This window comes from Macaca mulatta, chromosome 5 (assembly GCF_049350105.2).
Source record: "Macaca mulatta isolate MMU2019108-1 chromosome 5, T2T-MMU8v2.0, whole genome shotgun sequence".
Classification (NCBI taxonomy): domain Eukaryota; kingdom Metazoa; phylum Chordata; class Mammalia; order Primates; family Cercopithecidae; genus Macaca; species Macaca mulatta.
The window spans coordinates 133487155-133497081 of record NC_133410.1 but is presented as its reverse complement, the minus strand read 5'-3'; the positions used below and the strand labels follow the sequence as shown (position 1 = coordinate 133497081).

At 35.4% G+C, this 9927-nt stretch overlaps 1 pseudogene; it reads left to right on the top strand.

Moving 5' to 3' along the window:
• The first annotated feature begins 763 nt into the window (after window positions 1–763).
• On the top strand, window positions 764–1504 carry LOC709421 (survival of motor neuron-related-splicing factor 30 pseudogene; annotated as a pseudogene).
• The last annotated feature ends 8423 nt before the right edge of the window (window positions 1505–9927 follow it).

Here is a 9927-nt window from a genome sequence, read left to right as displayed (position 1 = left end):
GAATGATTTCAAATAATAATTTTAAGTTCCATGTTATTTGCAAATGAAAATGGAGTAAAGGAAGGGAGAAAAATATTTGCTCAATCAAATTTGCATTGCTGTACCCTAGAAATTGGAAGAAGAAATCAATGAAAAACTGATTTTGTTTGCCTTTTCCAAACATATTGCATCATTTATGTAACCCAATTTAGTAACCCTATTTAAACTTTTTTCTTGATGTGAAGCACAAAGAACTTTGAGTTCGTTCTTTCTAATCTAGAGAACGAAAGGTCTTTAACAGTGACATAATCAAAATATTTCCAATAAAATTCTAAAATCAGGTACAATTAATATAATCACTATTCTACAGCATAAAAGTATCTCTATGTTAAGAAACTGCTCAGAAAACATAAAAAGTGCATGCAGTGAAGTAAGAACTAGGGAAAAAGCAAGAAAACACAAACCACAGTTTCAGCCTCTTCTACTTTTTGTCTACTATGTGTTTAAAACAGCTAAATATAAGAGTAAAAAGAGGCTTCAGTGGCATATCTCCTATAAAAAATAAGATATTAAAACCAGAAACCGTATTCACAATAATTTTAACATGTGAATTGATATATTAAAATAAATAAAATGTGCCCCTCCCCCTCGCCGCCGACCGAGTTCTTCCTTTTCAGAACCAGTCGTCTTCTTGTTGTCGCGGAGATTTTCCTGCTACTGCTGCTGCTGCCGCCGTCACTACCGCTGGGTTCATTTGCCCCGACCCCTTCCCGCCACCCCGCCCCCAGCCCCACACAAAATGTCAGAGGATTTAGCAAAGCAGCTGGCAAGCTACAAAGCTCAGCTCCAGCAAGTTGAAGCTGCATTATCTGGAAATGGAGAAAATGAAGATTTGCTAAAATTGAAGAAAGATTTGTAAGAAGTTATAGAACTAACCAAAGACCTTCTGTCAACTCAACCTTCTGAGACGCTTGCAAGTTCAGACAGTTTTGCTTCTACTCAACCTACTCATTCATGGAAAGTAGGAGACAAGTGTATGGCAATCTGGAGTGAAGATGGACAGTGTTATGAAGCGGAGACTGAAGAGATAGATGAAGAAAATGGCACCGCTGCAATCACCTTTGCTGGTTATGGCAATGCTGAAGTGACTCCACCCTTGAACCTCAAGCCTGTAGAATAAGGAGGGAAGGCAAAGGAGGACAGTGGCAAAAAACCCATGTCAAAAAAAGAAATGATTGCCCAGCAGCGTGAATATAAAAGGAAGAAAGCTTTGAAAAAAGCTCAGAGAATAAAAGAACTTGAGCAGGAAAGAGAGGACCAGAAAGTGAAATGGCAACAATTCAACAACAGAGCCTATTCCAAAAACAAAAAAGGCCAGATAAAGAGGAATATTTTTGCATCATCTGAGAGTGTGACTGGCAAAGTTGGAGTAGGAATATTTGGAATTGCCGATAAACCTATGACACAATATCAAGATACCTCTAAATACAATGGCAGGCATTTGATGCCTCAATAATCAGAAAAACTATTGGATTTCATCTCTGCAGGGTTTTACATTTACCTTTTTATGCTTATATTTTTCTAAAGGTAAATTATTTGTTAGATGAGTCAGCAAGATACCATTGTCGTCATTGGTTGACTTCAGTAGAATGAAACGTGAAGAAATTGCATTTGATAACTGCTATTTGTTTAACTTTTCTCATTATCAGTACTACGGTTCCCTCAAAGTTTGTTGAATAAAGCAACTTTTGTAAATGCTGTTTCATACAGCACTTAGATGAATTATTGATCATCCTAATATCAAGTGCCTACTTAACCTATGGTATGTACTTTTTGTAAGTTGCAACTTGAAATTTTCAGATGCTTTGAACTTGACACATACTCTAGCAATTCACTGGAACACCAAGGCAAAAACACCAACCTGCTAAAGAGATCCTTTCATTTTTCTTATTTTCAACTTTAAAACTTAGCTGTTGTTCAGTTAAGTATAAAAGATAGGTTAATTTGTAAATGGCAAAGTTTGTTTTGAGGTTTTTCCTCAAATACTTGTTTCCTAGGCCTATTAGGCCATCTCTAAAATTGATCTGTTTTGTTTTTATGTACTCTTAGTTCTATGTAAGAAACCTTAGGATGAGCTCCCTTTTCTAAGGTGTTTTTGTTTTTTGTATGTTTGCTTTTTTCCTGTTTTTGTTTTTGTTTTTTCTTTTATCATTTACTGCAGTGGTACCATGTTTTGAATGTGTAATGTTTATATGGGAGAACAAAAAGCTGATGTATAGCCCTGTATACAGTGTAGATACTATTTTTGTAAAAAAAAAAAAAAAAAAAAAAAAAGGCTAAATTAATGAACAAGAGTACTGAATATTTCATCATTAAAAATTCTTGTATTTCTTGTGCATTAATCTGACCATAATTTCCCCATATATTATGTTCATTCAGCTGTTTGTAATTTTTGTTAATTAGATCAAGTTGTCTGCATTTGTTGGTGTAAGTGAACATCACAGTTATCCTGAGTTGAGTTTAAGCCAAATACATGCATAGAAAAGCGTCTTCCTATTAATGGAAGAAGATAATTTTTAGGATGTGTATTATTTCAGTTTTGTATGTTTAATTTTTATTAAAGTGCTTTTAAAATTAAAAAAATAAATAAATAAAATGCAAACCTATATTGAATAACCTGTGGACAATTTACAACAAAGAATAATGACTATACATCAGCATTTGAAGCAATCACTACTAAGCTTCAAAGAAAAGGAGTAAACTAACCATTCTCTTGGCAAAATAGATAGTAATTCACATTGTATTCTTTGATAGTTCCCATCTACTCCAAAGGAATTTCAGCACTGTCTTTCCTGGTCCTCCTTCGCTTCCCCAACAACCTAGACGGCTGGAAAGCCCTTATATTAGACTGTTAACATTGATTTTTTTTATTTTTTATTTTTATTTTTATTTTTTTGAGACGGAGTCTCTCTCTGTTGCCCAGGCTGGAGTGCAGTGGAAGGATCTCAGCTCACTGCAAGCTCCGCCTCCCAGGTTTACGCCATTCTTCTGCCTCAGCCTCCCAAGTAGCTGGGACTACAGGCGCCTGCCACCTCGCCCGACTAGTTTTTTGTATTTTTTAGTAGAGACGGGGTTTCACCATGTTAGCCAGGATGGTCTCGATCTCCTGACCTCGGAATTCTAGTAATTCTAATGGATTGAACAAAGCCAGGACACACAGCTTGTAACAACTCTTTCAGTGACCTATTATGGCGCTAAGCTTTGTTGTGACAGTTTTGCACAGAGTACATGCAAAAAAAAAAAAAAAAAAAATACCATTACCTATTTTATTAAGAAAATTGTGTTGGTACTGTGTAAAAGGAAGAAAAGAACCTCTCAATACTTTATAAAAACATAAAGCAATAACCTAGATGTACTTTCTTTTTCAAGTTCACTATGTGGCAAAAATGGCAAAATATGCTTGGTAAGCAACTGGAGTTTTCAGTTTTGTGAGTATTTATCATTTTACAGCTCCCTTTAATGTGGCAGATGCATTTCGTTAAAACCAGTGGATTAGAAAATAAAACAATGAAAATTACTCTTCATGGGGAAGGCTCTGGATAAGAACATTTTATAAAAGCCTGGTTTGCTTTCAGCTACAACCACGTTTTAGAAATAAAAAGTTTGTGGCTAAATACGTGTGACCTTTTATTGTCTTTGACTTCTGTGGAAGTTTTCTGCCTTGCCTTGTCTTTTTTTTTTTTTTTTTTTTTTTTTAGATGGAGTCTCTGTCTGTCTCCCAGGCTGGAGTACAGTGGCAGGATCTTGACTCACTGCAACCTCCACCTCCTGAGTTGAAGGAATTCTCGTGCCTCAGCCTCCTTAGTAGCTGGGATTACAGGCACCCACCACCACGCCTGGCTAATTTTTTGTATTTTTAGTAGAGATGGGGTTTCACTGTGTTAGCTAGGAAGGTCTCGATCTTCTGACCTTGTGATTCGCCCACCTTGACCTGCCAAAGTGCTGGGATGACAGGCTCAGAGCAATTAATCTAGTGATATGTCCACGAGGTCTCTGCCCTGAGGAATCCAGTGCTGACCTATTATGCATCACTGTCTCCTGTACAGTCTAGCAGGATGGAGACTTTGTGCACTGGAACTTAAAAACTAGTAATCAGAAATTCAGTATTAAATATCACCAAAGACAGCCAAAGGCATTGGCTCATTGTTCCTGCCAAAACTAGTATTCCCTGAATAATATTAATTATGAAAAATGATAGAACAAATTTCTATAAGTCATGTCTTTGTGAAATAAATGAATTTCTTTTTACAATGTACATTCACATGAATAGGTTCTTCAAAATAGGTACTTTATTGTGATTTCTTTCAAAACCAGTTTATTTGAACATGTTTTTAAAACCACAGTAAGGACCTTGTTAGAATCACCATATAAAATTATAGTTATAGATGAGTTCCACTACTGGTATCTCTTACTCTGCAGATTTTGAAGATACCCTTGATGATTATTAAAACTTCTTGTTCCTTAGCAGAGAGAAGCTGACACACATACAAGTAAAGTAAGAATTGACAGGCTTTTACGGATAAGTAGAGAGGGACTGTTCTGACATCCATGCCTTGTAAGTTTAAAATTCTAAATTATTTCACCAGAAAAACTAAACTATCGTACCTTTTCTATGGCAGTATATTAGACCATTTTTACACTGCTATAAATACCCAGGACCAAGTAATTTATAAATAAAAGAGGTTTAGTTGACTCACGGTTCCCCATGGCTTGGAAAGCCTCAGGAAACTCACAATTATAGTGGAAGGTGAAGGGGAAGCAAGGCACATCTTACATGGTGGCAGGAGAGAGAGAGAGAGAGCACAAAGGGGAAATTGCCATGCTTTTAAACCATCAGATCTCATGAGAACTCATTTACTATCACAAGAACAGCATGGGGCAAACTGCCCTCAATTCGAGATGAGATTTGGGTGGGGAAACAGAGCCAAACCATATCCGACAGGAACCCTCAACCTTGATTTGATTGGTGTTTGAATTAATCTCAAGTAGAACCCAAGAAAAATGTCAGATGATAGGAGTGGCTCAACCTACATGTGCTGAGTATATTGGTAAACCTAAGGTCTCCCCACCCTATGCCTTCTCCATACCTACTATTATCTAGGAGGACTTTAAAAGAGCTTCAGTGTATCTTAGCCTCCTATTTCTGACAGGCTGGAATGTGCTGGAGAGAGAAATGTTGAAGTTACATGACTGAAAGTTTATAAATAATGTAGTAAAGTTCTAGAAAAGATTGTGGAAGTACTGACTTTAGACCACTTCCATTGTATAGTGGGATGAAGATAAACCCTGGCACACTGGTATGTGAATTTGTAGAGGAAGTGGTGGTGTAGGGAAGAGTACAAAGAGAGTTGAGTGATGTCTATCTAACGGCTTTTAGTTTTTCTGTGAAGCATAAAACTAGCTCATTAATTTATAAGGAAGGAGCATGAAGTAATAAATTAATAAAAGTGAAAAATATTTTAAGCAAAAAATAGTTTGGGGCATAATTTTGAAGTGTCATGAATAATAGTATAAAAACTTTGAATTTCTATCACTGAGAGTGAGTCATTTTACCTCATTTTAGACTGGAATAGCAACTGTTAAATTTGCAATTAAAAAGTCATTGATAATCTTAATGAGAGCCATTTCAGTAAGGGAGAAAGTCAAATTGAAATAAATGGAGCAATAACAGAGTAGAAGAAATGGGAATACAGAGATGGATTCAAAAGTATGGCTCTAAATGAAGCAAATTCTTTGACCCAGAAATTCTACTCCTGGGAATATATCCCAAAATGTTTAAAGATTTGGCATGTTTTTCATCATGTTCCCTCTTCAAGTTCTGACACATGCAGTATATTCACAAGAATATTCAAATGAAAACTAATTGTATTAATCCACACAAGCATAATATGATAACCAAATTGTGATTGTTTAGGAAAGCCTTAAGAGGAGAACATAACTTGACCTCAGATTGAACTGGGGCCCCCTATCCTTACCCTAATGTGTGTTTTAGGGTGTACATGTTTAGCAGACCATTGGGAAAGTGAGTAGGGTAGAAGTGGTAGCAAGTGTAAGAGAGCATGCAAAAGTGAGAACCAACAAGACACACACGCACGCACACACGGCAGAGTGGGGAGAGAGGGTAAGGTGGGGAGGAGAGACAGGGGGAGAGAGAGAGAGAGAGAGAGCGCAGCTTGATCTCTAAAACAGAAACTTTTCTGGATGGGCAGAAAGAAAGAATATTGAGCTGGCCTCTAGAATGCCAGGCCTACTCAAGGAGTCATAGAAGTGCCAGTGTACCCAGTGTGCCTGAGTACTGCAAACTCCAGAAAGACAAAAATTATACCTGGTTTTGTTCACCATTGTAACACTAGCACAATACCCGACCTAATGCATATTCACTGAGCGTATTAATTAAAGAATACAGATGTCCAAAAAACTATTTCAAGATGTCATATTTTGACCAAGGAGATATGAAATACAGGAAGGACTGATAATCGATGAACACATGTGCGTATACTTGAAGCAATTATTTTCAGTTTGCCTTCTTTATGGACATGCCAGCACCAATTGTGATTAGTCAATGTCCGTATTTTATAGGTAGTTTAATTGTTTGAATTTTTCCCCTGGGTTAGGGCTTAAATGAGAAGGTAGTTTAGGGAAAAACATTACTTTTTTATCAAAAATATCTTATTTTTATCAACATGGATTATCAAATTTGTTAGACAAAGGTTTCCATAGTAATGTTTAGTGGTTTTGAATGCTATTGTCACTCTTTCCAAATCTTCTGAAAACATTGTTTTTATACTTGATGGTGAGCATTACATGAAAATAATTTTGAAACATTTTAGAAAATCTAGTTTCATTGTTAAAAATACTGTATATATTCAAGATATGTGTTATTCTAGCCAATTTATCTCTTTTACTACATTTTGTGTTACAGTCTTCTTCAAATGATACTTTGATATGTTCTCTATAATTCATAGAGGAAAGAACAGAAGCTCATGTAATACCTTCATTTAGTCAAGACATTTATTGAGCACCTACTATGTGCTGTACTCCTAGGTATAGTGGATAAAATGATGGCAAATGGCAACATGTTTTCAAGAGTCCAACACAGAATTACGTTAATCACTTAATTAAGGTGGGGTGCGGAGGCTCATGCCTGTAAACTCAGAACTTTGGGAGGCGAAGGTGGGTGGATCACCTGAGGTCAGGAAATCGAGATCATCCTGGCTAACACGGTGAAACCCCATCTGTACTAAAAATACAAAAAATTAGCCAGGTGTGGTGGTACATGCCTGTAATCCTAGCTACCGGGGAGGCTGAGGCAGGAGAATCACTTCAACCCTGAAGGCTGAGGTTGCAGTGAGCCAAGATCACCATTGCACTCCAGCCTGGGTGACAGAGTGAGACTTCATCTAAAAAAAATATATATATATATATATATATATATAAAATTAAATTACTGATTCTATAATTACATACTAGAGGAAAGGAACATGTTCTAAACTTCTACCTCAGAGAAGTTTGATCAAATAACTGAGATATGAGGGATGAGCGGGAGTGCAGGAGAAAGTCATCCATGCAAAGAAAAGAAGTTTTGAATAGGTCCTTTGACAGAAGGGAACATGGTGTACCATGAACAACTCCTTTGTAGATGGCATTAATGGAACCTCAGGGGTTACTCTTTGGCTACTTACATGGCCTATGGCTATAGCCCTGCAAGTATTGCTCAAGGAATGACAGTAGTGCAAGGGGAGGATGGAATGACAGACAGGAGCTAGCCTATGCTGGGAATGTAAAGCATTCTAAGTATTATTGCCCATTTCAGATTTTTAAATGGAAAAGTTACACAGATTTGGGAAAATCTCTCTAACTAGGCGCAGAGAATAGAGTGGAAGAAGTACAAGGTGAAATAAGGGAGAGCAGGTAAGCAGTTAGAGTAGTTGTCCAGTTGAGAGAAGATGGTGACAATGAAAGTAGAGATAGCCTCATGGACTGACAAAGATAGTATCACTCAACTTTATTTATTCCTACGTCCAAGCTAATGTATACTCCTCTCTACACAATCACTACCAGGTTATTATATACATATCCTCTTGAGCACCTTCCAATGTTGATATAAACAAAAATCATATATAGGCTAGTATAACTAAGCAATAAAACACCTAGCCTGGACTCAGAAAGTTTGGTTTTAAATCTACTACCACCTTGCATGGCTATGGGAAAGTCTCTTAACCAATCCATGTCTCAGTTTTCTCTTTTGTAAAATACTTAAAATAGTATCTACTTTAGAGAGTTATGAGAATTGAATAGAATAATGTACTTTTAGGATCTATAATAATATTTAGCAGTAAAAGCCCAATAATTAGATTTCCATGTTAATAAATGATGAAATTTGATTTGTAAAGCTACAAAACAAACATCTGAATCAATTGAGCATATTATTTTATGATCATTTCAGGATAAAGTGAATATTTTATAGTGTACTATATTGCAGCCTTTCTTTTCACATATTAAGATCCAAGGTACTTTTTATCATTAAAAATTCTATTGTTCATTTTATATTGTAGTGATCGTGACATAAAATTTTGGTGTAGGATAAATACTGGGATACCAAATAACCTGTCTTAACTCTGGATAATTAATACTTTAACATATCTTTAAAAGTTAATTTATATTAATTATATTTAAAACTCTGACATCTATGAAATAGAATGTAAAATGAAGTTCAATTCACCTATAATAGAGAAATAAAGCTGATAACTTGAGAATAGTAAGATTTATGGAGCTTTTTAATCCTCCAAAATTACTTCATTGTTTCTCATCTATAAGGTGAGAGCCACAGACAGAATATTGCCCAATTTTATGCCAACTGTTTGGTATAAAATATATTCACTTTTTATTGAAGTATAAGATTTCTTATTATTGTGATATATTTTTTGCCAAAGACATAAGAATCTGTGTATCATCCCAAGCAGAGACAATTCTTCATCCTTTCTCTTTAACATAATATAGGTTTTAAGGGCATTAGGATGACCAAAGTAGTGATAATAATAATTTCTGAAAAAGCCAGTTCAATTATCCTCATCATTGAAAAATGCCATAAACATGTTTTACGTTGTCACATTTCTAAAATGCAGAATGTTGTATGTGTTTTCAAATTTTGTGAAATAGTAAATTTAAGCATAATCTAGCATTCTATTTATAGTGTTGGTTACTCATTTTACTTTTTAATACTAAAGAAAATAAAAATTCTGTCCATGTTATTGCTGCCTCAAGTCCTAAGTTTTATTTACGGCCATTCATTTGCAATCAACAAAGATAATTCTTAATGTCTCTTTTACTCCTTAAAAGATTGATAATTACTGACAATAAAACATAGAATGATTTAAGGTTTAAGAATTATAGGAATTCCCTTTCCTATAATTTATATTTATTTATTTATTAATTAATTGTTTCAAAAGAATTTACCATGTGCCTTTTAAATGATGGTGAAATGCACTCCACCAAATTCTGAGGGTAAAGTGTTTAAAGAAAATAACCCTTGTACCTACACAGAATGCTTTCCAAAGTATGAAAGTATAATGTGCACAAGTAATTTATTACGCACATAGTGCATATGGGAAAAAGATCAAGAGATAACTTGGACTGGTAGTTAGGTGACACATCACAAAAGGCCATATACAAGATATTAGCTCTAACACAGATTAAAGGCAGTCAATGAGAAAAAAATTTTAACAAAGAAGAATGATGTTCATACTTTTCTGTATTCAAAAGATCATTTTTGCAGTAGCATGGAAGGTAGATTGCTCTGCAATAGTGTAGAAGATGGTGGAAACTGGAGCAGGAGTACCAGAAAAGAGAGATAATGAAAATCCTAACTAAACAGTGATGATGAAAAAG